This window comes from Danio aesculapii, chromosome 24 (assembly GCF_903798145.1).
Source record: "Danio aesculapii chromosome 24, fDanAes4.1, whole genome shotgun sequence".
Lineage (NCBI taxonomy): Eukaryota > Metazoa > Chordata > Actinopteri > Cypriniformes > Danionidae > Danio > Danio aesculapii.
This window is the reverse complement of record NC_079458.1, coordinates 39,105,749-39,132,355: the sequence shown is the minus strand read 5'-3', so window position 1 is coordinate 39,132,355 and position 26,607 is coordinate 39,105,749. Positions and strand designations below refer to the sequence as shown.

Genomic DNA, 26,607 nt, shown 5'->3' with positions numbered 1-26,607 from the left:
TTTTTTTTTTTTTTTTTTTTTTTTGTTTTTTTTTTTTTTTTTTTTTGCATCAGTAGAATGCATTTTGGTTTGCTTTGCACGCTGAAAATATTTGCATGAGTGTTTTTTGTATTCCTATCCAACAACGTATTCATCATGCACTGAAACATAGCACATCTCCACTGTAAAACTGCACTTCCAGTTTTCTGTATTTGGTGATTTATGTATTTTCATTTTATTTATTCTTTTGGATTGCATTATGGGATCTCAATTTTTCCCACCAAAGCTTTTAATGTTGAAAAGTGACTCTTGTTGACATTTTTAATAGTTTGAACTCATTTATTGACTGTGTTTGTGTTGTAAATTACAATACAAATCCTGGTAACAAACTGCCAGTATACTTTTTCTGTTATTTTACACACGTAATTGTCTCTGTATTATTTCTTAAACAATATCTCATCTCAAACTACTAAAAATGCCAGCAAAAAAGCCACTTTGTTAAGCCTGATTTATACTTTTGCCTGGCGCCGCATCGCAGACCTCCGCAGACTTCACGCGCACCTCTCGAAACAGACGAGGCTTTTATACTTCCCGCATTCACCATATTGATATTCTTTAAAATCACAGAGAAGTATAAAGTTTCCGGAACTACGTCATATCTTTAACATCATTCAAGATTTTTAAACTTTTTATTTTTTATAAATTATTTTAATGATTATAAAGATTCTTATAACCATTCAAGATTTTTTTTTATCAAACTTTTATGCTTCACTTTTTTTCATATCTCAGACAGTTCTACCTATTAAAGTTTAATAAAATGTTAATGGGAACAGAACTTGGTTTGCTCTGCAAATATTTTTTATTATGACAAGAATAAAAGTAAAAAAGTACATTTACTAAAAAAATACAGATTTTTTTTTTATTAGATTTAGCCGGCTCCACAATTCACACATTACTGTCTGGCTAGTTTGTCCTCTACTTATATGCTAAAAAGGCAATAATGGTCCAACATTCCTGACCATTATCACCAATAAAGCCTAGAAAAACAGGCCATCAGTATATTGTAAACCGACAGCTTGAAATATTAATTTCCAGCTATCAAATAAATAATGTTAATTATAGTTTTGTAACTATTAAACAGTTTTAAATTCAAAACTGTAATACATCAGTGTTGAAGCTATAAATGGTGGAAAACATATTCCCTGTAACTGTGTACCTGGGTCTCCACTTTTGCCATGCCATCTTTTGGTTTTATCAAACTTATCCCTCAGGTTTTTCCAAACTTTTTAGCAAAAACTTTCTTCCTCTTCCACGGCTGTTGCAATTTCAAGCCAAGAATAGTTGGTCACCTGGTTCTCCGTATGATTAAGCATGGACGGATCATAAGGATGTTTATACAGGCGTACCTGCTTCAGACAAAATCTCTTCAGAAGTGTTATATTCAACTCAAATCAAATGTAGTGCCGCGCAAACTGTTCGCTCCAGTCTCAAAAAGTTTGCACGCTCAGCCAGCTGAAATCATGTCGCATGCACCCAAATTTAATCTCTGCAAACAGCGATGACGTCATATTCGCCGTGCGCACTCAAGCAAACTAGCGAACATGTAGAGTATAAACCGGGCTGTAATCTGCAGTGTTGAATTTTCAACATCAAAAGTCCATAATGCAATTCACAACCGCTAATAAACAGAAAACACATGTGAAACACACAAAAAACAACATGTCAATTAATGGAGATTGTTTGCAGTGTAGTCAAATGTGTAATAATTAATTTGGTGCAAAATAATAATAACAATCATCTCAAACATTCTGGATTTTTGCTTGTAGGGTGTCTCAGTATTCAAAACACTTCTCAGAATGCATTCTATGGATGCATAAGTAAAAATTAATAAAGAAAGAAATAAAATGAAACTCGAAAGTTTCAGACACAGTATGTAAATGTTGACTTAATGTTAAGTCGAAATTATTTTTTGAGGTGAAAATTTCGGGCTCAATTCTTGACTGACAAATTGCTCATATTTGAATCAAATTCATCAAAACATGCTTGATGTTGACCCTTAACAAGAAAAGTTTCAATAGGATCTGTTCACTGAAGGATATTTTGGGTGTTCTGCCCAATGAGAGGACACTGACTTCCACTAGAGAGGGAAACTGGACTGAGTCACCCGTAACCATCTTTGCTGTGTTCCCACAGGAGGCGGCTGGAACATGTGACATGCTTTTAAGTGCTTGGAGCTCGTGTAAGATTCATTCGTCAGACCACAAACATTTGGGACAGGCGAAGTATGGTGCGCTGTACAGGCAAGGACAAGACAAAAAAAAATCTGACGTACATAAATCAGGAGACCTCCTAAAAACGCTCTCAATAAGAGCTACAAGCACAGCTTTGGCTAGAACTCTCCCTTCTTTTTTACTGTGAAAGTTTTATTTTTAGGCTTGAAAAGTTGTGTTGTTAGAAAGTTTGTTCATAATTATATGATGTGACTCAACGCCCGCATCTGGTTTACTTCACTTTTACAGTGAGTGGGACTTGTAATATGTTTCCCACAGTGTGGCTTTGTCACGTTGTAGTGATACGATTACAGCGTTAGCAGTTAACATCTTTATATTATAGTAAAAAATCTCACTTTAAATCAAATAAATATCTATATAAGAAGGATCACAGTATAAAAAACCCAAATAGTGACTAAATCCATATGCACTCTATTCAGTTCAACACTACAAATGACTCTCTAACTCCATGAATGACATTAAAACATTAGCACCCTGCCAAAACTACAATTCTCCATGGGCTCAATACATATTTGATTTTGAAGAGCAGATTTTTGTCCATCATAACAATTATCATACGGGCCAAGAATGAGCGCATTTGGTGTAAAGGATGCATTTTATTCCAGTCATGTTCTGATTTATGGTTTTAACATGGTTTTCAATTATGGGAGACATCAATATTGGGATGTTCTACGATGACATTTGAACAGCTTCCCATCCCAACATCAGAAAAGTATGTCCAATTTGAAATCCCGCCCAATATATTTAGAATGAATAATCATAGCATAAACTCATGAGTTTGGAATCTCAAATTAAATGATTAAATTGCAGGTCAAAATGCATCACTGCAGGCTCATTGAGTTTGAGTGAGAATAATTTGCGAACAATGGCCACACAGAGAGCAGTGTTCAAGAGCTGGCCAAAAGACTGACCGAAAGTCTGTTATGAGCAACAAACCGAACGGACAATCATCATCATGGCACTGAACAACATAGGGGGAAAAAAACATGATGGGAAATCTCCCTCCCGTGGGTGATAGGAATCCGTCTCTGTGGGAAAATCTAAATTGTGTTGAAATGTAAAGAATGCAGATGTGGCTGCTGGCACACTCATCTTCTCTAATTGTGAATGGATGAAGAATCAAAGCACGTCTGTTTAGCAAGAGTGAGCTCTAAAGACTCTTAGATAGCATTGCTTGTGCATCCTTGGCACCAATAGGTCTTAAAGAAACTGCCTCAGAGAAACAAGTCTCTCAAACTGCAAATATAAACATATATACTATCACAGGCCACTTTATTAGGTACACCTGTCCAACTGCTTGTTAACGCAAATTTCTAATCAGCCAATCACATGGCAGCAACTCAACGCATTTAGGCATGTAGAAATGGTCAAGACGATCTGCTGCAGTTCAAACTGAGCAGGATAATGCACCACGTCATAAAGTGCAAAGCATCTCTTGAACATGAGAATGAGGTCACTGTACTCAAATGGCCTCCACAGTCACCAGACCTCAATCCAATAGAGCACTTTTGGGATGTGGTGTAATGGGAGATTCGCATCATGGATGTGCAGCCGACAAATCTGCAACAACTGCATGATTCTATCATGTCAATATGGAGCAAAATCTCTGAGCAATATTTCCAGTACCATGTTAAATCTATGCTTCAAAGGATTAAAGCAGTTCTGAAGTCAAACGAGGTCCAACCCAGTACTCGTATGGTGTACCTAATAAAGTGGCCGGTGAGTGTGTGTATATATATATATATATATATATATATATATATATATATATATATATATATATATATATATATATATATATATATATATATATATATATATATATATATATATATGTGTGTGTGTGTGGGTGTGTGTGCTTACAGTATATTTCTATATAAATGAATAATAAATAATAATATATGAATTGTTTTTTTTCAATAAAATAAATCATCAAAGCAGGTCACACACAAATTAGACTGATTCATTTACATCCGTCATTAAAAAATGCATTGAAAATACTCTTAAAAAGGGTTTTCTGCTGCTTGTTCAAACTACTTATTTAAAATTAGCTGAAACAAATCAATTCATTGACAATTCATTGACATTGACAACTTCATTGTTTTATGTTTAATCAGCTTAAATTTGTACACTTCATCAATTAGTGTTGGGACAACATGTATTAAACATGGAACCTGCATTTTTTACAGTGTAGCACTGATAAAAACAGTAACTGTTTGCTCAATCACATGAATATTAATAAACAATAACTCAACACAACTTTTAGACAACATGGTGGCTCAGTGATTAGCACTATCACCTCACAGCAAAAAGGTCGCTGGTTCGAGTATCAGCTGGGCCAGTTGGCCCTGTGTTCTGTGTGGAGTTTGCATGTTCTCCCCATGTTGGCGTGGGTTTCCTCCGGGTGCTCCGGTTTCCCCCGCAGTCCAAAGAATTGCTCTATAGGTGAATTGGATGAACTAAATTGGCCATAATGTAGTGTGTGAATGTGAGTGTAAGGGTGTTTCAAACATTTGTGTAAAACATTTGCTGGAATAGTTGGCAGTTCATTCTACTGTGGTGACCCCTGATGAAAAAGGGACTAAGCCGAAGGTAAATCAATGAATTAATATAACTCTTCGGTAAAATCTTATTTTGTTGTAAAAGGATAGCTCACCAACAAATTAAAATGTACTCTCTATTTACTCTTCCTTATGTGGTTGCAAAGTTTTATAAGTTCCTTTACTTTGATGAAGACAAAAGAAGATGTTTTGAAGAAAGCTAAAAAAAAAATGGCAACCATAGACATCCATAGTATTTATTTTTCCTACTATGAAAGTAAATGGTTACCAGCATTCATCAAAATATCTTCTCTTGCGCTCAACAGAAGAAAGTAGTAGTATAGGATAACAGACATATTGATGATGATCTCTTTAATGTGTAAAGGTATTCAACTTTAAATTAATTTCATCCTGCACCTTTAGCCTACAAAAAGCACACCATCTGTATGGTCAATGAATAAAATCTAGCTAAATAAATAAATAAACGGCTCATATCTCTGTTGATTCTCTGTCAGAGCTTGTATCCAGAACAAAGAGGACCTCTATAGACAGAAAGACAGATTACACCTGCAGCACATTACAGTAGTAAAACATCAGCACCCTTTTACAACCTGGACCTGAAAGAAAATAAGTATAAACACAGCAGACCACCACCAACCCACATCAAAGCTTCACTGATTAACAATCGCAAACAATTCAGACGAGCAAAGAGTGTTTTAAAACGGAGGTAAAATGTCAGTAATTGTGTATCACCCTACAAAAGACAGCCAGACGTAAATGAAGACTAATTTACAGAGCAACTCTCTGATCTCACGTAAATGCAGAGTATAGTTTATAAAATGCATCGGCTACAGAGCTTTGAGGGTTGCATTCATGAAACAAAATCGAAAAAATCTCCCCCAAAACAATCCTGCTGTTATGATACTCGAAGAAGATCAGTGGGGAACAAAATAAAGACAAATAGAGGGGTTAAAAAGGTTTCAAAGACGTCTGTTGACAAATACAAATGTTTCCCAGGTGCCTCCTGGAGCAATTGTGAAAACAGCAAGCGATGGCAGGGGAGGGTCCGTTAAAGGTCATTCAGGGACAGTTCCCATGAACAACCACACTCTCTTTTCTGAACACAGATGGTCTCACGTTAAAACAAGTACCATGTGTGATAACTGCTTATCATAGACAGCATCTTGAGCTCTTGTTGATACTGTCTTTAAGCATATAGTCTGAACATTAAATTGTCTTTAGGTATAGCTAAGTGCAATTAATACATTTTTAAGGCATTGATTTGAGAATTAAAAAGGATAGTACATTAACTCAGCATAATAAATTCATTAAAGAAAAAAAACTATTTGAGTTTCTTAATTCTGTTGAACACAAAATAAGATATTTTGAAGAATGCTGGTTGATGCTACACATTGGCTTTCATAGTAATTTACTTGTCCTACTATAGAAGTCAATGAATAAATAAACCAGCATTTTTCCAACAATATCTTTTTTTGTCTGTGTTTAACATGACAGAAACCCATAAAGGTTTAAACTAGGGCTGCATATATAAATATATAGTTTCAGCATCGATATCGCAATAAGTGAATCTGCAATACTCATATCATAAGATCTGCAATGTTGAGTTATGATTATGTTTAAACAGAAAACCAAGTTCATAACGTGATTTGTGGAGTCATTGCAACACTCAACTCTAATAATATGAAGTGTTTTATTTGGATGTGATTTTTAAGGCCTGCGACTGTAAAGTCTAGTTTACACTTCTGCGTCGAGTAATCGTCGTGACCCATGGTGCATGCAATGTGCATTGCTGTGCATTTATACATCTGTGTGCTGTTTGTGTTGCTCTGCAATAACTCTTCTGAAATGCTAGCTGGCAGTAGGTTATTATGTTACTCTGTGTCATGGTTCTTCAAGGTTGTTTTGTTTTTTCTGAATGCTACCTTAATGTACAAGTAGCTCAAACTCGCTAATTCAGAGGCGGGAACCTGCGGACATGCAACAACTTTAACCATACTGGGAACACAAAACAAAACTTTCCATCTGGAGCTCCTTCACGAGATTCGACACTTGTAAACACTCGTTCCATCGGGGTAGGGCGGCTCTCACCCCCGCCGACACTCGTCAACTCTACCAAGCTGACCAATCACAGAGCTTGCGCTACATGTCGTTGCGACAAGTAGTTACACTTTTTGAGAGGTGCGTGTCGGCTATGAGATCACGTGCTGGCTGTGCCTGAGCATACACGTGCGCTTGACGCAGAAGTATCAATCGGCCTTAAGCGCTCAAATGAATTTAAACCATTTGGGCACATAAATTATAAAGTTTACCACTTTAACGAAGATAAAATGTGTTTCATTATTTAACACAGTAAAGACTGTGTTAAGAGCGTTTTTTTTTTTTTTACATTTGATTGTTGAATTTCTAGACACAAGGTCCCAGTGTAAGCGAAGTGGGGATCGGGCTTTTGCCGTTATCGCCACAAAATACTGGAACAAGCTTCCACTCCATATTAGACACGCTCCAACTTTATCTGTTATTAAAAACCTTCTGAAACTGCATCTTCGTTCTTTAGCTGCTGAGCCTTTTTAATGTTGAGGGGTTTGTCTTGTTTTAATTATGTATGTGCTGTTAGATTTGTTATTTTAATTAATATTGATTGTGTTCAGCACTTTGGACAAGGTTGAGTTGGAAAAAATGTGCTATATAAACTAACTAACTAACTAACTTATTAACTAACTAACTAACTAACTAACTAACTAACTAACTAACTAACTAACTAACACTCTTAAACTCCACCTGAAAACCATGAAGTGTGGTTTACGTATTTTTTATGTTTGTTCTGTTGTTTTCATTCATTCATTCATTTTCTTTTCGGCTTAGTCCCTTTATTAATCAGTGGTTGCCACAGCGGAATGAACCACCAACTTATTAAACATATGTTTAACGCAGTGGATGCCCTACACCCTCATTCACACACATACTATGGACAATTTAGCGTACCCAATTCCCCTGTAGCGCATGTCTTTGGACTGGGGGGAATCTGGAGCACCTGGAGGAAACCCACGCAAACACAGGGAGAACACGCAAACTCCTTCTTTCTGTGAGGTGACATCGCTACCCACTGTGCTACCGTGCCATCTGTTGTTTTCATCTGTGCTTACATTTATTTTATTTTGTAAATTTTATGCAGATGCACTCCCGAACAATTTATTCCAATCATAAAATCAGGAATTCCTCCCAAAATATTGTCAGCAGGTGAAATCATATCACAATATATATCGCCAAAAAATATTGCAATGTCATTTTTTCCCCCACAATTATGCAGCAGGATTATGCAAAACCACATGAGGAAGAGTAAACAGTGAAGTATTTTTTCATTTTAACTACTTAAACCACCAAAATTCACCATATCCAGACCTTCATTCAACAGGCTTAGCAATTTAATTCAAAACCAAAATGTTCACAGCAAATGCACAACAATTTGGTGCAATAATCATCTGAACGAACGTTTTTCAGATCAACACAATCATTTGCATAAGGCCAATGTTGTTTTCCATCGCTGTACAAACAAAACTGTTCAGCCAATATGATCCAATGCTTTTGGTCACATTCCCAGAGTTATGCGTTTCCTCAAATTATGTCCCTGTCCCAAATTGCAGCCTAAACCAGGGGTGCTCATTTCAGTTCCGGGAGATCAACCTTCCTGCAGAGTCCAGTTGATCAAATGTCTACAAACCCTAAACAAACACACATGTATGTAATTACAATATCAAATGTTTCTGAAAAACGTAATCAGCTAGTTCAGATGTGATCAGGGTTGCAGAAAATTAGATCTACAGGAACAGGACCTGGCCCTCATGCCCAAAATACTCTCAGTCTTCTATGAGTCTCTGCATTTTTGAGATGTAATATAGACCCTTATCTTGAAGTTTGCAACGAAGGTCACCCCAGTGCATATATTGAGGGCACATACTGGCCTCAAGAGAGACCAAGGCCCAATCCCAATTCTACCCCTTAGCCCTTCCCCTTACGTTCACAGGGTAGGGGTGTCCCAATTCTCTTCAGCTTGAAGGTGTAGAACTAAGGGGAAGAGTTAGATCTTGAAACAGAGATTATTCATGACGACTCTCGAAACTAAGGGGAAAGAAAATTTCCCAGAATTCACCATCTACAAAGGCAGCATGGCTGCATAAAGAAGTCAGCAGACGCACAAATCCGTATTTTTTATAATTATTACAATTTTTTTACAACAAACAAGCACATGTTTTAATACATTCATAACGGTGTTCGTGTTTTACCATCATGCTTGAAAATAAAATAAAAAATGCTAAATTTGGCAATCTATAATCTTTAATAATAACTCCTGTATAGTAGTCCCACAACATACTGCCACATCTGACACTCGAATACCCTGTCAGAAAAGTCTAGTGGCTGGAAATGAGCTTTTTACAATGTCTTCTACAATGTTAATGTTGTTTTCGTGTGTTTACATAGATGAATATGGCCATGATGAATGTACAGTACAGTTACGATCTTATTGCCACATTATATCATTATGATAACATGATATCATTGCCTTCAGTGATTTCCTGAAGATAAATACCAAAACAAATGCTGCAGTCGCCATCTTTTATTTCGCCATCATTGATCTCATTTGAAGTAAGAGATCACGAGGACATATGAGGATGTGTGCAGGTGTTGTAGTGCTGTCACACTTCTTAGGGGTAAGATTTAAAGCCTTTCCCCTTAGAGGTAGAGGAAAAAAATAGAATTGGGATTAAGCATACCACCATAACAGCTTAACACCAGACTACAGCTTCAAGGACTTCACATTAACTCTTGTCTACTGTTTAAATTGACTACACTTTCATTATAGTTAGTGGCCCACTGACCTCCATTGTAATGACATTTTTTGATTGCAAAGCCATTAAAGCATATAATAATGCATTCTTGATTGTTGGTGGTTTTCCCTGTTGGGAAAAGGTAAAATGTGCAATTTTAGAGTTGGTAAAATAACTAAAGGGTAGTAAATTTGTGCACTGTTAATTTTTTTACATTTCCAAAGTATTTTCCAAAAATATGTGTCAAATAAGATTTGCCACTAAAAATCATTTCATTTGCTGAAACACAGAGGAAGTTATGGCCAAATTATGGGTGTACTCACACTAGGCTATCCAAACCCTGCCCAGGCACATTTGACCCCCATGTCCCTGTTTCAAACAATCGTTTAAAATGGCCCGAACAAGGTGGTCTCAGCCTGGATCTGGAACAGTTTGCTTATTTTGATAAAGCAATCCGACCCAATGGACCAACAATCCAGGCGCTCACCATGTATGAGTTATAACGTACACTCTATGAAAAATAGCTTTTGTTTTTCTAACGCTTCTCGGAATTAATTGAGGGTTAACCTGGAGCAAAGATTATTGAAATGGACAGCTGAAATTGGGTCAGAATAATGTCTTACAAACAACTGTCCAAAACATACAAAAATACAGAAAAAAAACTGCTCTTGCTCAAAATTATTCAAATATAATATGACATCAACAAAAGCTATGATCAGTGTGCAAAGCTGCTATCTGTCTGTCTGTCTGTCTGCCTATTTATCTATCTATCCTGGAACATCCCAGAACATAAAGAGATGTTCTGACCACACTGACAAATTTTGCTCTGTTTAAAAATATTGCTATAATAATATAAAAGTGAACCAAGAAGAAACTACAAATTTGTAACAGTTTTAGCTCTCTAATGACATCTAATGACATAGATGTTGTTTTTATATGACCTGTCACTTTAAGCATACAGTATCAAAACAATATCCTAATGACTGAACATTCAGGCCAAAGGCTCCTAAAACCCTAGGGCTTTTGACTCATCTCTCACATGTGAGGATGTTGCATTCGAGGTGAAAATATTGGACTCACACTTTGTCTTATGAACGCGTTTCATTTCTTACAGATGGTTTGAGGTCCAAAGAAGCAGATGAACATCTGAGGGGATTCTGTGCCAGCAGAGAGTCTCATGACTGACCAGATTCGCATTTGGGAATTCATTAGGCTCAGGCCACTGCTCCGGTTTCATATGCTTTTGACGCCTGTCTCTCCTCTGTTCCTTACTTCTACAGGCCCCATGGCCATATAAGGCAGGTAACAGGAAGGACAGTCCATAAATCATCTTCTCCAGTCAAACATACATTAACATATTTAAAGGATTAGCGGTACTGTAACACTTTAGTATAGGGACCAATTCTCACTATTAACGAGTGGCTTAGTACCTGACTATTATTAAGATATTGACTGTTTATTAGTAATTAATAGCTACAGTATACAACTCTATCTTATTCTAAATCTTACCCACAGCCCAACTACTACTTAATAACTATTAATTAGCAGCAAATTAGGAGTTTACTGAGCATAAAAGTCTTTGTTAAGGGTTTACTTATAGCAAGAATTGTACTTTAAAATGAAGTGTGGCTGCTTTAGTTCACCCAAAAATGAAAATAATGTTATTAATTACTCACCATGTGCAGTTTAAAACCCCATGGCCTTTGTTCTTCTTCAGAACACAACTTAAGATGTTTTAGATGAAGTCGGAGAGCTCTCTCATCTTATAGACAGCCCAGTTCCAGACTCTTTCAAAGTCCAGATAAATACCAAAAAACGTCCTCAAAACAGACTACAGTAGATGCCTTCAGTGGTTCAATGGTAATATTATGAAGCTACGAGAATACATTTGAGAGAAAAAAACTGTATTAAAATAAAAATCTTTATTTGCACAAAAGTATAATCATAACTTGGTAATATTCAGATTGAACCACTGAAGGCATCCAGCCTGTTTTAAGGATTTTTGGGAATTTTTCTGGATCTTTGCTGCATATGGAGGATAGTCAATTCTCAGATTTCACATAATTACTGTCATTTGTGTTCAGAAGATGAACAAAGGGTGAACTAACCAAGTGGCAACATCCTGCTCTACCTCGTGAAACCAATCCAGAAGAAACTGAAACTGCTCGTCATCACATCACCTTAGCCTCTGAACTCGGCATATATATCATATTTTTGTTGTGTATTATGTGGATTTACACAGTAAATTTCCTTTTGGGATTCTTTCTTACAATTATCAGATAATATGCCATGCTGTGCACTTAATTGTGCTCACAAACCATTCAAATCGGCTTTATTGCCCCAGTGAGTGAAATTCTAATATATTTGATCTATTAATCTATTTGTTTTAGGATCATTTAGATATTTATGTGTTTAGAACTGCAGAATCTGACAGACTGATTAGCTAAAGGCTCTAGAACAGTCATCTGAAACTTAAGTGTCATGCAGAATTTCATAAATAGCCTTGCATTTACTGACACAGACTTTATTTAAAGTATTTAATAGTAAATAGCGTTTTCCACCTGTAGAAAAACATTATAAGAACAATACTTAGTGGCTCAATGTATTACACACAGTGTTTTTAAAAGACCAAACACAATAAACACTTTATTGATATATTACACTGTACAACCAAGCAGATGTGGTCAGAACAAAAACGAGTCGCAGGTAATGAAGTATTAATCGTTTCTCCAAAAGAAAAACCTGTCTAAGCAAAATGCTAGCTGGCATTTGTAGCCCTGCCTCTGCCCATTTTCAGTTACCCGTGGTCGGCGCGATGACAGACAAACAAATTGGTCACAGTTGGCAGTGGCGATTTTAATCTAAATGGCACCCTGGGCGAACCACCCCAAAAACACCCCCTTCCCCAGGAAACAAAGACGCTATATTGTTGACTTTATATATATTAAAATTTTTATTATAAATACATTTACATATATTTATTTACTTTCAACATAAATAAATTATCAACATAAACATAATATATATATATTTTATATTTATTTATTTTACAACAATTTATTTATATTATTATCTGTTGTGTTAGACCCGACTCATGGCCGAGAGTTAATGTTATTAAGTCTTACCTCCCTGACTTATCATCTCTCCTTTCTGCTTCATAGTCATGCTCAAAATAAGATCATCATCATATTATATAAACATTTGTTGATATAGTTTTGTTGACTTGCAAAACTCACTGCGTGACAACACCTCTACATAAAAGGCTGTTACTCCGGTTTCACAGCGCATGAGTGGCGTTTATCGGCATGCATGTGAACAACCCAGATTCACACCAAGAGCAGGACCAGTGCATGTGAGGTGCGTGGGAATGGTTTTCTGTGCGCATGCGTCAATTTGTTTTCACCAGCGTTGGTTCGGTTGTACATAGAGAAGAACAAACTTGCACATGCACAAATGTGAATGACCCCTAAAGCTTTATTCTGGGATTACCACGCTAAATTAATTCACTTGCATAAAGTAACTCATATCTCAAAGCTTTTACTGGGGCACAGTTGATTTTTACTGGGACTTTTTTTTTTTGCACCGTCTCTATGTGCTGCCCCAGCAAGATGCTGCCCTGGGTGATCGTCCATGCCTAAATCCACCTCTGACAGGTTGCCATGTCTACTTGTAGCTTCATTTATGCTCTTCAGAAACCTATGGGTGACATCACGGATACTACGTCCATATTTTTTACAGTCTATGAAACTAACCCTTAAAGTACAGCAGAAACCACTACATCCTTATTTACCTTCATCTCAGCCGTTCAGTGGTTTCTGAGAAAGGCATTTAAAAAAGTGCACCAGAGTTCGTTTTAGATCAACAGACATGACGTTATGGATTCCTGGAAGTAGCATCCATAGGTTGTGTCTTCATTGAGAAACGCTGCCTGTAAAGTCACTGACTGACCGGGCAGCTGGTTTCGCTTATGGACGCAGCCAGAAGGATGATCATCAGTTGAATATCTCCACCTGCAGCTCATCATATGAAGATCTGCGCAGCTGTGCCGGTCCACACCATCATCCAGGACTATTAAAGAAAGACCCTCCTATTCTGGACGGCTTGGAAGAGCGGAAGTTGAGGTGATGGCTTCAGGACAAGTACAGATCCAGAGAATCCCTGACCGCTGGAGGCATATGAAAAGGGGCATATCAAAATGCCTTCCAGCTCTTGAAGACGCTTACAGGCCAGCACATGTGTAGTGACATTTATGGAACCGTGTAGACATACAAAGTTTACTTTCAGAGCACGGTTTCCTCCTTTCTGACCCTCGGAGGATGGCAGGATGTTTGGGGGCCATTTGGACATATAAATGTCCTCGCACAAGTCAAAACGCATAAATTATTCTGTATCACAACACATCAGGAGATGCTTTAAACTCTGACGATTCCTTTTGGATAGAAGCTGGCTCAGGCTTACAGAGAGGATGAACAGTTTAATACTTGTTTTTAGAGTTCAGACTGATATTAAAATGTAATGTTATTTATGCGATAGTCCAAAAATGACATTCATCTTTATTTGTATAGCGCTTTTTACAATGGATATTGTCTCAAAGCAGCGTAACATAAACTGTAAAATATCCGTAAACTAGCAGTTTCCTATATTTTTGATTAATGCTTTAATTGTTTTATTATTTATGCTTTTGTAGTGCATTATGGGAGCTTAATCTTTCTTCTGACAACTTTTCACCTTAGAAAATTGGGAAAAGTTACTTTTTATGAAGATTTTTAATAGTGTAAAGCAGGGGTGGGCAAACTCGGTCCTGGAGGGCCGGTGTCCTGCATAGTTTAGCTACAACACTAATCAAACACACCTGAATATGCTAATCAGTGTCTTTAAGATCACTAGAAATCTACAAGCAGGTGTGTGTGATTGGAGTTGGAGCTAAACTATGCATGACACCGGCCCTCCAGGACCGAGTTTGCCCACCCCTGGTGTAAAGTGATTTATTGTTTGGGCTGGTGTTTATATTATGCTGCAAAAACCTTGTAATAAACTTCCAGTACATTTCCTGTTATTTTACAGACTTATCTTTCTACATATTATTTCTTATACAATACATTATCTCAAGCTACTAAAACGTCAACAAAAGTCACTTTGTTAAACTGTAGAGTTGAATTTTCAACATCAAAAGTGCACAGTGCAGAGATCAACATCCCATAATGCAATTCAAAAACACAAGAACTGTTTATAAACAGAACTGTTTATAAACAGATATTTTTTACAGCGAAGATGAAGTTCTAGTGAATTGAAACTGCTTAAGTTTGTCACAGTTGAAGTTCAGTTTAGTTCAGTGTAATGTAAATGTCACTGCTGAAAGCTGAATTACTAAAGAGCGACTCCACCGATGCGCAGCTCCATTAGTTCACAAAAAGAATAATAATAATAATAAATATTGTAACCTGAAGTTGGGTTAAATATGGACGAACCCAATTCTGGATTCATGTGATCAATTAAATATGAATGACACCTTTTAACCCAATAGTAGAGTTTGTCCATATTTGAGTGTTTAAGATAGACTACAATCCAAAGAAATACATTATTACTCAAATATTACTGAAACTCTGAATTTTACATTTACACACATTCATTTGGCAGATGCTTTTATCCAAAGTCACATAGAAATAAGGATAAAGGAAGCGCTTCAAAACCATCAGGGTGTAGCAGTATACAAACACTATGATAAGTTCTTTTCATTAGCAGAATTTACACAGAATGAATTACCACTAATTTCAAGTTCCCATCATGCCTTGCTGTTTAACTATTAAAAAAACACTCCACTTCTACAAAATATGCTCCTTTCACAACTCTCCTAGTATTAAACAGTTGAGTTTTACCAATTGTTTTGGTATCACTTTATTTTGATGGTCCCTTTGTTGAATTTAAGTTACACTGCATCTACATGCCAAATAATTCTCAATAGATTGTAAGTAGACTGTTATGTTGGGGTTAGGGGGTAAGTTGCAAAGTTTCTTATAGTCAGTTAAATGTCTGTTGAAGGAGCAGTATCAGCAGACAGTCTACTAATACTCAAATGAGAAGTAATTGGTGTGTAGTTGCAATGCAACTTTTAGTCAACAAAATGTGCAATAAGGACCATAAAAATGAAGTCTTACCACTTTTTTTATTCATTCAGCAAATCTCCAGGTCTGGAAGGAGCACTTTAGCTTAGCATAAATCATTGAACTAGCATTTTTTCCAAAATGTTTTGATAATTTTTTCTATTTAAAGCTTTACTCTTCTGTAGTTACATAGTAAACTAAAACCAACGTAGATATGATCTTTATTCTAGGCTGACATGGTTAGGAACTGAACTCTTATTCTGGCATAATAATCAAGTAACTTTACTGCCGTACTGTAACATATAACATTTAGCAGCACCTGAAAGTAGTCCCCAACTAGATAACAAGGTAATAGCATTGCATAATAAAGAATAGCAACTACAAAATAATCAGGCTTTAAATATCAAACTCTTTTTTTTTTTTTTTTTTTTTTACAGTTTTTGAGTGAGACTCTAATGGTCTAAGCCAGGGGTCACCAAACTTGTTCCTGAAGGGCCGGTGTCCTGCAGATTTTAGCTCCAACCCTAATCAAACACATCTGAACAAGCTAATCAACGTCTTACTAGGTATGCTTGAAACACCCAGGCAGGTGTGTTGGGACAAGTTGGAGCTAAACCCTGGAGGGACACCAGCCCTCCAGGACCGAGATTGGTCTGGTCTAAGCCAATTGAATGGTCTACGCTAAGCTAAGCTAAAAGTGCTCCTAAGCTAAGCTAAAAGATGCGAAGATCGGCTGAATGAATTAAAAAAGTCTCCATTGTTTAACTCTAGGGGAATTGCAAAATGAACTAAATGCTAAAATTAAAGAGTTATTAGATGTTGCTAAAGATTTATACTGTATAAATATTAGTTTTTAAACTCGATAAAAGGCCTCAAATGGTTTGAGTTCTCTTAATGGGTTGTACAGTGTAATTAAGCCACAACCGATGGACATCTTTGACCATTGTACTTGGATTATGTATATTATTGCAGCACCTCAACCAGGACACGGTCCCCAGTTAACACAAATGTAAGTTTACATAAAACGTTTCAAGATCTTGAGAACTGAACTGCCCTGTGTCGCGTAAGTGTAAAAACATTCAATGTGAACCATTCCAAGATAAGACACCTCGCTGTTGATTTCATTGTCTCTTCATGTCAGATAAGATGCCAAGTGTTATTTAACACCAAATAAGGGGAAAGCCCATAATCAATATACACTAGGCACCGTATTGAGAAAATTAGAGTTACGCCATGCAAAGGTCTAGATGAATCAGGAGAAGTGTCAATACTGCCATCACAGAGATTCAAGACAAATTAGATTCCTCTGAGGAATCCTGAGTTTGCCAAGAAACATTATGCGATTTGCTCCATAATTTAACAGAGCCTGTGCAAGAAAAAGACACAAGTGTTTGATTCTGACAGGATTATTCTCAGAAAACACATCTGCGAAACAAATTTACTTGATCTTCTCTAGATCGGTCCAAATAGGGAGCTCAATCTGAGAGAGTGCGGAAAAGAAACTGATTCTTACCTAAATGAACACCACAACTTCGTGTGCTATGGAAACAATTCAGAAAAGTCTCCTTACGAGGCTGCATTTCAGACCTGGGCACCCAATGAATGATCAAAAGAAGCTCTGCTAGCCAGATCATAAAAGGATTGTCTACGCCAATGTACACAGTGTGCCTCGCTTTGTATTTGACAGGCTGTTCATCTGTCCAGGCTCAGTGAATGCAGAAGGTTAGCTGAGGTTTCAGCCTCTTAGCATGCGTGCCACTGTTTACTATTGGACAAGTGTACCTCTACTTGTTTATAATTTTATAATATTGGATCTGTTTGGACACCAAGCTGCTCTCTTAGCTTCTATGGCAGCATCCTTATAAAACAATATAACCCTAACCTGACCCATCTGAAAGATAACACTTAAGTGAACAATAAAGACTTGAACACAACAGCAACTCATCATACTGAAAGAGCACTTTACACAAGAGACTAGACCCCAACTGGCTGCAAAAAAAAGTCTTAAAATGCAAATAAAAGCAACAGCGCAATTTTCCAATTATCATAATTTTTTCATAAAAAATTAACAATTACAACCAAACTTGAAGTACAGAGCGAATCATGTTTTATGCTATTGTATTTAAGTGGAAATATGCTAATAAATAAATGAATGAGGCGACACGGTACCTCAGTGGTTAGCACTGTCACCTCACAGCAAGAAGGTCACTGGTTTGAGTCCCGGCTGGGTCAGTTGACATTTCTCTGTGGAGTTTGCATGTTCTCCCCGTGCTGGCGTGGGTTTCCTCCGGGTGCTCCGGTTTCCCCCACAGTCCAAACACATGCTCTGTAGGTTATTGGGTAAGCTAAATTGGCCTTAGTGTATGTGTGTGTCCATATGATGGTGTATGAGTGTTTCCCAGTACTGGGTTGCAGCTGGGAGGGCATCCGCTGTGTGAGTCGGTGGTTCATTCCGCTGTGGCAACACCTGATAAATAAAGGGACTAAGCGAAGCAAAATGAATGAATAAATAAATATTATTGAATTGTGTGTTTTGAGAGCTGCATTATGACATTCTCTGATTCATCTGTGTGAATTTGTTTTAAAAAAAAACAGTTTATGATATCATTATCAATCATTTGACTTTCTAAGCTTATGCTCATTGGAAATACATGCCTGGAAATACGTTGCTCCGGGTACAATTTGTAGCAGTTTTCTAATATGAAATCCACTAGAGGGCGCTCTCTACAATTTAGCAATTTTAAAATAAGTTACTTAAGCTACTGTTTGTTGTATGTTCAAAATCGCTTCTTATACTAGATTCTTATATTAGATGCTTTTTTCCAGTGAGGACGTAGAGAAACTTGTTCATGCTTTTATCACCAGCAGCGTGGATTACTGTAATGGACTCCTCACTGGCCTTGCCAAAAAGACAGTCAGACAGTTGCAGCTCATCTAGAACGCTGCTGTCAGGATTCTGACCAGAACCGGAAAATCAGAGCACATCACACCTGTCCTCAGGTCTTTACACTGGATCCCAGTTACATTTAAAACTTACTTGTCTACACTGTAAACCCTAATGCTGTAACTAATTAATTGAACTGAGTTGTATTAACTTAAATCATTAAAATTCGTTAATCTTAATTAACCTAGATGAGTATTTAGAACTTTTTCTTATTTTTGAGTTTGTAAAAATTAAATCTTTCAAGTAAGGTGAACGATTTTGCTGTGTTTAATTTATACAAAATGTCTCTTTAAAGTTTCATTAACTCAAAATCTTTCAGCCCAGTGATTTTGCGTGTGACGTCATCCAGGTTCACGTACGTTCTCGTGCTTCATTCGTTTTTTTTCAAGATGGCGGATCGGCCTCGCTTCACACTACAGTAAGTAAACTATTTACAAATCCAAGAAATATTAAATTTATGTTTTAATCAATATAATCACAGTAACAGTTCAATGTAATGTAGAGTTTGTCTGAATGCGTTTACATGTCGTGCATTACAGAAAACGTGTTTAGCCCCACTTGTTGCTAACTAACGTTAACATTACTGTTTTAAAACATTTGAATCAGTGCACCGTTAGCGTTAGTTGTAATGTGTTAACTATGAATTTTAACAGTGTTATAAGGACAAAAACATTTGAAATCGGCTGATTCAATTTTTAACATATTTTTAAATCTTGGCGCGAGCATGCGTTTAGGTTGTCATGGTGACGCGCGCTCACACAACCGCACGTCATGGCACTGCGCTGAACTCTGTCCAGACTGTGAATGTGGTATTATCTTCGCGATCTGTAGGCACTACGGAAACGAAAGGTGCGTAATCATAACTCAAATAATCTCCGCCTAAATACTGAACGGTATTTTCTGATGACGGGCAAAAACTTAGCCTCAAAACGTAGCTGTCTGTCACACACAGCTTGTTGCATGCTGATCCATACACGAGAGCCTAACGGAGAACATTTAAGCTGTGCTCCTCACCTGAGCAGGTACAAAGCAGAGCTTCATCTCACACTAGCACATTGAGGTAAAGTTGGTTTTATATTCATACATTCGTCCAGTAACAACTTGTGACTCTCTCCATATTTCGTACTTTGTGTATTCGGTCTGAAATCACATGCAAGTATGACATGAAAACAACATTAACGTTACACTTAATGCACAATTTTTTTGACTGAACAATGTTGTACTTTGAAAGTCATTGGCTGCTAATATGATTTTACTGTTTAGAATATGCAAAAACTACTTTTCTGAAATTATATTATATTATTAAGGAGAAAGTCTGAATGTGTAAATATAAAACTAACTTTACCTCAATCACCAGTACTAATCAACACTGATTATTTCCCTGCGCTTGAGAAGACATCTCTGCATATCAATGATTACCTAATCAGTGCGATCAGTTAAATGATTTTAAATGTCATTTAAGTCAAACATATGTTAAAGGTATGGTAAACGTTTTTTTTTTCCAATCAATTTTTTTATGTTTACTCTGGAGAGAATATATATAGCCTAAAAAACAAAGTATGCCTAGCTATAACACAGTAATACAAAGTTATAAAAATTATTAAATAAAATATTAAATAAAATAATAACAAAACAAATATTCTAATCATCCAGACGTGGTAAACAAGAAATAGTTTTTCTGATGTGCAAATTTTGCAGCTTAAAATATATTTATATCTTAAATATATATATATTTTTAAGGCTATATATTTTTACATCATTAGACAATAAAGTAAGTTTTGTTATTTCTAGCTTTTAAAAACAGGCCTTAAATTTATTTGTCGCCCTATTCAGTTTTCAAAATTTCAATACTGTTTAAGTTAAATCCGTGTTCATCGAATCAAAGCAACTAACATGATGATCAGCTCTATTGCTAACCGTTTTGGGGGTTGACGTTAGACATCATGCAATTGTACTACTTCCACTCTCAGCTGAATGACACTGTGACTTTGTGTACATACAGAATTGAAGGTCGGTTGTTGCTGACTACAGAAAGATTCTTATATGGAGGCATGTAAAAGGTGGGTAAAATATTCATTTTGTACTACTATGCCTGGCATATCCAGTTAAAATAAATATTACAGTGTATTTGCAATGATACTTTTGCAGCAAGGAAAGTGAAACTTCAGCTAGACCTTGAGTTCAGTTTACAATATGAAGATCCTGATATCAACATCTGATCTGATCAACACCTGATTTTCATCTGAGGTAAAAAAATGAATAAGTAAATGAAACATAATGATAATATTAATATATTTTTTCTAGCATTATATATTTTGTAGTGTGGGTTTGTTTTATGAAATTTTCTCTTGTTTTTTTTAGCTGCAGAGTACCAACATGTTACAAATGAGAATTTTCCCCACAAATTCTTTGGACAACCACACCATCACCTATTTCAGTTGATGACAATTTTAAGGCAAACAGCATCCAAAACTGACAAGACAGCAGATACCCTGGCTAATCTTTTGAAGGTTTATGATGAGCAGGTATGTTAAGGGTCATGTATTAAAGTGTTAATTAAAATATAAATATATATTTTATTTAGATTTTTTTTTCTTAATTTTTGTCTTTGCAGGAACTGCATGATGTCAGTTCATGATGGACTACTGTTATCAGAGGTCTTTTGGTCTTGCTGCGTGAGCGTGACTGGGGATTCTTTAGGACCACCCTGGTAAGACTTCATTCATTCTTTTCACAATTAGGCATGTTCTATTAACATATTCTCTTAACATATTTGTAATCATGACTTGTTGATGAATCATGTAAAATTGGCTCAGTCATATTGATATTGTCGTAACATTAATATCCTTGAATTATATTTTAGATTAATAATCCTGAAGTGCTGACTGAAGATGCTTTATTGGCCCTGCAGTCACTGAGGGTCTCTGCTGTCCTGAAGAATGAATTGGACACCACCCACTGCACACTTCCAGACCTTTTTTGTCTTGTTTGGATTAATGTATGCTCTTCACATAGTATATAGTAAAGGACTTTGAACTTGTACAAAAAGTTTTGCTTGGCATGGATGATAGAAAATAGAAAGTCGATTAGCATAGAATCCTTAAAGAATGAGTTGATGTAGAGCCTTTTTTTGTACTCAATAAAGACTGTCACTGGGGTAGTAACTTCAAAACATGTATGTATATATATAGATAGCGATAGATTGTCTAAAACGTAAAATTCTGTCATTTACTTACTCTTCACTTGTTCCAAACCTGTTTGAATTTCTTGCTTCTGTTGAACACAAAAGTTATTTTGAGGCATTGACTTTCTAATAGGAAAACAAATACTGTGGAAATCAGTGGTTCCAGGTTTCAGCTGTTTTGTCAAAAATAACCTTTTAAGTGTTCAACAGAAGAAAGAAACTCAAACAGGTTTGGAATAAGTTAGAGTAAATGACAGAATCATAGTTCAACCAAGACTGAATATTTATATATATATATATATATATATATATATATATATATATATATATATATATATATATATATATATATATATATATATATATATATATATATATATATATAAACCATTTGATATCCTAATGTCTAATTGTTTTTATTGTTTTATGACATTTGTAATTGCACAGGAGGCACATTTGTACTGTTGGACATTTTTTTTTTAAAAATAAATGTCTAAAATGGTATTGTCTGTGTGTTTAAAATTACAGATGTATTTTGATAGATTTATGGGGTTTAAAGATTAAAATTATGGCTAATTTCATTTGTGAAACTGAGATGGAGAAGTTAATTTAATAAAAATGCTATCAAAATGTATGAGCTGGGTGACTTGAGTATTTAAAGTTGAAGGAAATTAAAACAATTAGGTTAATTACTATTAAAATGTATGAGCTAGGTGACTTGAGGATTTAAAGTTGAAGGAAATTAAAACAATTAGGTTAATTACTATTAAAATGTATGAGCTAGGTGACTTGAGGATTTAAAGTTGAAGGAAATTAAAACAATTAGGTTAATTACTATTAAAATGTATGAGCTAGGTGACTTGAGGATTTAAAGTTTAGAGAAATTAAAACAATTAAGTTAATTGTAATTAAAATGTATGAGCTGAGTTACTTGGGTATTTTAAGTTAGGAGAATTGTCTTGCATGAGTACAACAAACTCAAAACTTGATGTTTCTGTTTACTTAAAATAGAAAATTTCATAACTTAAAAAATTTGACGTAACTGATTACCTCAAATTTTTTGAGTTTTGTCAACTTATTCGGGATTACAGTGTATAAATCACCTCAATACATTGTACGACAATGCATTGTGCTACACCTGATATATTGCACATTTCTTTTTCATTATTTTATAACCTGTTTTAACACATTTTAATCTGTTTTAAATATTTTTAATTCTTTTAATAATTTTTATTTTATTCTTGTTTAAGTAAATCACTTTGAATTACCATAGTGTATGAAATGTGCTATAAAAATAAACTTGCCTTGCCTTATACACATGCACCAGATGGTAGCACATGTCGAACAGATCTCCTAGACCAGCAAACCACCTACCTAAATCCTTCCCTAAACCCAACCAAGAGAGAAAAGAGAAAAGTGCAATGCAACTACGTAGATTTACCTTGATTTTGCTATGCTTTTATCTCCTTGGTGGAAGGATGCTTCATAATACTCCTTTAAAGTCCCCATTCCTGTTCCCTGTTCCAAGGACACCTGTTAAGACTCTACAGGCTTACACATGCACACAGCTACAGATAGACAATCACTACCTAGCCCCACAACCCACACCTTTGTGTGCTTTCACCCACTAGTGTGAGTAGGCAGGTCTGTAACCAGCGCTCTCTAGCGGCAGGACTAGATGGCTGCCACCTTCATCGGACTATATCCACATCCCCTGCTTCCATCCCCTGTTGCGATGTTATGTCTATGTGTTTATGTGCTTGGTTGCTGGGGCTTTTTTTCCTGCTGAGCTCACACTGCCCTTTTTTTTCACCTCCCTCTTCCCAAATGTATCTTATTCCCTCTTCCAAACAGCTACCTCTCGTCTGACCTGTCTTCCCCTGAAATGTGTGATGTTTGTGTATGGTTGAGGGGGTCCAATTTCACTGCGTGTAAAAGTGTATGTGACAAATAAAGGCTTCATCATCATCATGATCATGAATCGGAAGCTGCGACCGTTATTATTTTGGAGACGCAGTTTCTAGGGAAATAAATGAATGACCACCATTCCTTTCAACAGTAAAACACAGTGTGCAAACAGACTCTTGGTAAAGTCAGTCTTGCTTTAAGTCATGCAATCCAACCACCACCACTGAAGTGACGCAGCCATATGAATCAGAACACTGATTTTCCTTTCTGACATTCTCTCTGATCCTCATTTGAAGATGCATTCATTCGGAAAATGATCTCTACAGTTGCAAACGCTGCTTAGCTGAAGATTTTTGCTCATATCTTAACGCAGGCCAGATGTCCACTTGTCTTAGCGAAGCCCATTCTACTCAACAGCTGTTTAGTTTAATTGACTATGACCGCCGGGGGGATCCCATTGCACTGTTCATGTGAAAAATGCACCACAATCACGCTCTTCCCTTTCATTTGCTTGCCTCCTGGAGAGATTAATCCCAAAGAAATACAGCAAACAGTCCACAGGCTGGTCAGAGAATATGGTAGAGTGGATGAAAATAGTAGGACGGGCTAGAGAGTAGAACTTGCTGTAACATTCAGCAAAAAGCATGACATTTCATTATAGACCCTCGAACGTCCTTCAGAGATGTGCAAATAAAAAGAAACCTCAACAATATTATGAATGTACAGTGCGTACATAATAGATGAAGAAAACGTTAGAGAGTTAACCAAGAGCAATTTATGATACCAACAACAGTTGTTCTTTCACACTTATGATATTTACAGGGACATATTATAGAGGATTAAAATAATATTTTCATGCAGTTCTTTGCACAACACCAAATGAAGACCCAAAAAACACAATCTGTGTCTATGATTTGTATGAAATATATTTGCCTCACATATCTATCTCCATACGGACAACTTTTCTGGTATGCTCTGTTTGCTTAGTAGTTCACTTTTTGCGATGTTGTACTTGTGCTGCATAGTGCTCAGGTTCGAGTCCGGTTAAGCATGCTTCCACAAAAGAGATAAAAGTAATGTAAAATCAAGGTAAATCGATGTGGTCGTAGTGCACTTTTTTTCTACATCTGCTTCTGAAAACACTATTGGTTGGGTTTAGGTCAGAGGTCTGCTGGTCTGGGTAATCTATAGAGGTCTTCGCAGTGGACCTGAGACCTGTGCAGGTTCATGTATATATTTTAAATGGTCAGTCAAGTCTGGGTAAGGTCACAAATATATTATATATTCGGTCTGTGTCATTGTTTTTCTCAACACAAAAATATGATACTATTAAAACTACTATTAAAAGGTTTGTAAACGAAAGCTGAAATAAATATTTATTAGAGGAGTGAACATACACTGGTCTCACGGTTCGGTTATGATTATCATGCCGTCAATTTAATATCTCGGTGCATCACGGTGCATTGACAATGCTTTTACAGTTTTATATTTTACTTCACAGCACAAGAATTCTTATTTTAAATGCATTTTATATGTATTTGTAATACAATTTTGTCCTTTAATACAAGCAGTCAGATAAATGAACTGTACCTTTAATTTGACCTGCTTGAAGAAAACACTCTTTTTAAAAGCATCAAACAAAACTTAAGTACATAGTACTTAAGTGCACAGAACAATATAAGCACTTAAAGTAAATAAACAAATGTAAATGCTACTTTGAGCATTGTCAAGCATGCCTATGATTGGTCACACGCTCAATAGAAAGGGCTGCGATTTGCTTAACACACTGGCGCGGTTCACCGATGAGTGACACTGATAAAGCTGATCACAGCTGATCCATGATAGACTTGGTGGAGAAAGTTCGCTCTGCAGAGACCTTGAGATCTGCGTGACTGACACATCCAGAAGATATATATATATATATATATATATATATATATATATATATATATATATATATATATATATATATATATATATATATATATATATATATATATATATATATATATATATAATACTAAACTAGAATATAAACAACACTAAAGTAACAAACACTGATTAGATTGATTCTTTTTAAATCCTTGATCTGATCAATATATTGGTTATATTAATTACTTTAAAAAAACTTTAATAAGTATAGGTCAGGAAGTTGTTTAATTAAAAAATATATATACACAGTTGAAGTCAGAATTATTAGCCCCCCTGAATTATTAGCCCCCTGTTCATTTTTTCCCCAATTTCTGTTTAACGGAGGGAAGATTTTTTTAAATACATTTCCAAACATAATAGTTTTAATAACTCATTTCTAATATCTGATTTATTTTATCTTTGCCATGATGACAGTAAATAATATTTGACTAGATATTTGTCAAGACACTTTTATACAGCTTAAAGTGACATTTAAAGGATTAACTAGGTTAATTAGCTTAACTAGGCAGGTTAGGGTAATTAGGCAAGTTATTGTATAACGATGATTTGTTCTGTAGAATATCGGAAAATAATATAGCTTAAAGGGGCGAATGATTTTGACCTTAAAATGGGTTTTGAAAAATTTTAAACTGCTTTTATTCTCGCCCAAATAAGACTTTCTCCAGAAGAAAAAATATGATCAGACATACTGTGAAAATGAATTTTTCTGTTAAACATCATTTGGGAGATATTTAAAAAAGAAAACAAATTCAAAGGGGGATTAATAATTCTGACTTTAACTGTTTATATACAGTCAAGCCCAAAATTCTTCATACCCCTGGCAAATTCTAACTTATTTTTATTCTATTTTTATTATTTTATTCTAAAGTTATTTTTATTCAAAC

The 26,607-nt window shown here is 35.8% G+C and overlaps 1 protein-coding gene and 1 long non-coding RNA gene across 5 annotated transcripts in view; one reads left to right on the top strand and one right to left on the bottom strand.

The window, feature by feature from the left end:
• sugct (succinyl-CoA:glutarate-CoA transferase) overlaps positions 1–26,607 on the bottom strand; it is a 207,102-nt gene that overhangs the window by 94,087 nt on the left and 86,408 nt on the right. The window lies entirely within an intron of this gene.
• LOC130218680 (uncharacterized) lies at positions 18,848–22,159 on the top strand. Of its 4 annotated transcripts, XR_008835980.1 has the most exons (7): positions 19,126–19,548; positions 19,652–19,721; positions 20,702–20,759; positions 20,848–20,946; positions 21,061–21,224; positions 21,314–21,409; positions 21,563–22,159. It is a non-coding gene; the product is annotated as an uncharacterized LOC130218680 (long non-coding RNA). The 4 variants fall into 4 exon arrangements; XR_008835979.1 differs by lacking the exons at positions 19,126–19,548; positions 19,652–19,721 and adding an exon at positions 18,848–19,117; XR_008835978.1 differs by having other exon boundaries at positions 19,310–19,721.